Source organism: Triticum aestivum, chromosome 5D (genome assembly GCF_018294505.1).
Source record: "Triticum aestivum cultivar Chinese Spring chromosome 5D, IWGSC CS RefSeq v2.1, whole genome shotgun sequence".
NCBI lineage: Eukaryota > Viridiplantae > Streptophyta > Magnoliopsida > Poales > Poaceae > Triticum > Triticum aestivum.
In genome coordinates, this window is record NC_057808.1 from 392,487,313 (window position 1) to 392,489,836 (window position 2,524).

Sequence of the window (2,524 nt, forward strand, 5' to 3'; positions counted from 1 at the left end):
GTGGCGGCTGAAAGCGCGCCAAGTGACCTGCTTTAGCCAACTTCAAGTGAGTAAGTGACCTTTGGAGAGGCTGCGAACCAATACTCCTCAGCTAGTTGCCCCCCTGTGCATTATCTGACAGTTCGATGCAACGAGCGGTGAATAGGATTTTCCCACAAACATTGCACTACATCGCCCAATACAAAAGCACGGCAGGACGCGGGCTGGGCTGGGGCACGCCAAACAATACTGCGGCCGGAGGTCGTGGGTAGGCCCAACCAATTTGCGGTAGGCCTAGCTTTGACTCGGACCGGTTTTTGTGTTGTTGAACTGGGCTCAAACCAAAACGTAGCCCATAAATACTGCTATGCACTGTGCACTTCCAGACAACAACTCGACGGCTCCGAATCTGGATCGCCTGCCGCGCAAAAAAGTCGATCCTCTAGGGTTAGCCCAAGCAACATCAAATCGAGCGAGAGTGAGCAGAGGAGCCATGGCGGCGGAGGGGGAGGAAAAGAAGAAGATGGTGATGTTGCGGAGCGAGGACGAAGTGGACTTCGTCCTGTCAGACTCCGAGGCCGTGGCCCATTGCGGCAGGAAAAGCAAAATAATGATGAAGTACGACTTCGAGAACCACATCATCCCTTCCGACGACGGCGGCGAAATCAAGTACTGCCTCATCCGCCTCTCCGTCCGAGGCGACACACTTTCCAAGGTGATAGACTACTCCAAGATGCACGCCTCCGGATCCCACGACTTGAGCGACTGGGATGCGGAGTTCATCGCTGGTTTCAACCACGCACTAGTAGAAAACAGGCTTTCGTTCGGGCCTGGCCAGCCCATTAGTCCCGATTCCGCACGAACCGGGACTCATGGGTGCATTAGTCCCGGTTCGTCTGGACCTTTTGGTGCCGGTTCAACGCACGAACCGGGACCAATGCGCCTCGCCCCTGGCCCATGACCATTAGTCCCGGTTTGTGCCACAAACCGGCATTAAAGGGTTGGTCCTCGTTGCGGCCAGAGTTTAGTCCCACCTTGCCAACCGAAGGGCGCTCACACCGGTTTATAAGCCCTTCCCTCTCTGCCTTGTTGAGCTCCTCTCAAAATGAAAATAGATACCCTTATACAGGGAATTTACAGGGAATTTGACCTAAATTCATAGTGAGTTTCTCTGAAATTCATAGAAATTTATTATGAATTTAGGTTGAATTTTCTCTATAGGCGCATCTATGCTCATTTTTTTATGTTGGGGTTGGCGATCTTTACAGAATTTTTGTGTGTTGAATATGCACCATTCAAAATCAGTCTCTGCTTTGAATGGTTCATTTTGAACACACAAAAAGTCAAATAAGTTTTAAAAAATGAAATCCCTTTGTAACAGATGAGTTTTCGTCCGAAACCCTAATACTTCGAAAGAGATTGTCCATTTTGTTCACGAAGTGCATCCACCTTTTGCCGGGACCCTCTTAACTTTCTTGCACATGCTATGTGGATGAAATGATGATACCATGCCAACTTTCAACCTTTTAAGAGTTCATTTGAAATGCTTTTCAATTTTATGGTCTTATAGCTCAAAATAATTAGTAAATGCATGAAAAATAACAAATAAAGTCAGAAATGATTGAAAAATGATGATGTGGCTTTGAATGGTGCATTTTGAACACACAAAAAGTCAGGAGTTCAAATAAGTTTTAAAAAATGAAATCCCTTTGTAACAGACAAGTTTCCGTATGAAATCCTGATACTTTAAAAGAGATTGTCCGTTTTGTACACGAAGTGCATCCAGTTTTTGCCGTAACCTCTCAACTTTCTTGCACATGCTATGTGGATGTAATGATGATACCATGCCAACTTTCAACCTTTTCAGAGTTCATTTGAAATGCTTTTCAATTTTAGGGTCTTATAGCTCAAAATAATTAGTAAATGCATGAAAAATAACAAATGAAGTCAGAAAGGATTAAAAAATGATGATATGGCTTTGAATGGTTCATTTTGAACACACAAAAAGTCAGGAATTCAAATAAGTTTAAAAAAATGAAATCCCTTTGTAACAGATGAGTTTCCGTATGAAATCCTGATACTTTGAAAGAGATTGTCTGTTTTGTACACGAAGTGTATCCAGTTTTTGCCGTAACCCTCTCAACTTTCTTGCACATACTATGTGGATGAAATGATGATACCATGCCAACTTTCAACCTTTTCAGAGTTCATTTGAAATGCTTTTCAATTTTACGGTCTTATAGCTCAAAATAATTAGTAAATGCATGAAAAATAACAAATGAAGTCAGAAAGGATTAAAAAATGATGATGTGGCTTTGAATGGTGCATTTTGAACACACAAAAACTCAGAAGTTCAAATAAGTTTAAAAAAATAAAATCCCTTTGTAACAGACGAGTTTCCGTATGAAATCCTGATACTTTGAAAGAGATTGTCCGTTTTGTACACGAAGTGCATCCAGTTTTTGCCGTAACCCTCTCAACTTTCTTGCACATGCTATGTGGATGAAATGATGATACCATGCCAAGTTTCAACCTTTTCAGAGTT

General features: G+C 42.7%; 1 pseudogene; it reads left to right on the plus strand.

The window, feature by feature from the left end:
- The first annotated feature begins 472 nt into the window (after positions 1-472).
- The window catches only part of LOC123120714 (uncharacterized), an 18,890-nt pseudogene continuing 16,838 nt past the window's right edge, over positions 473-2,524 (plus strand).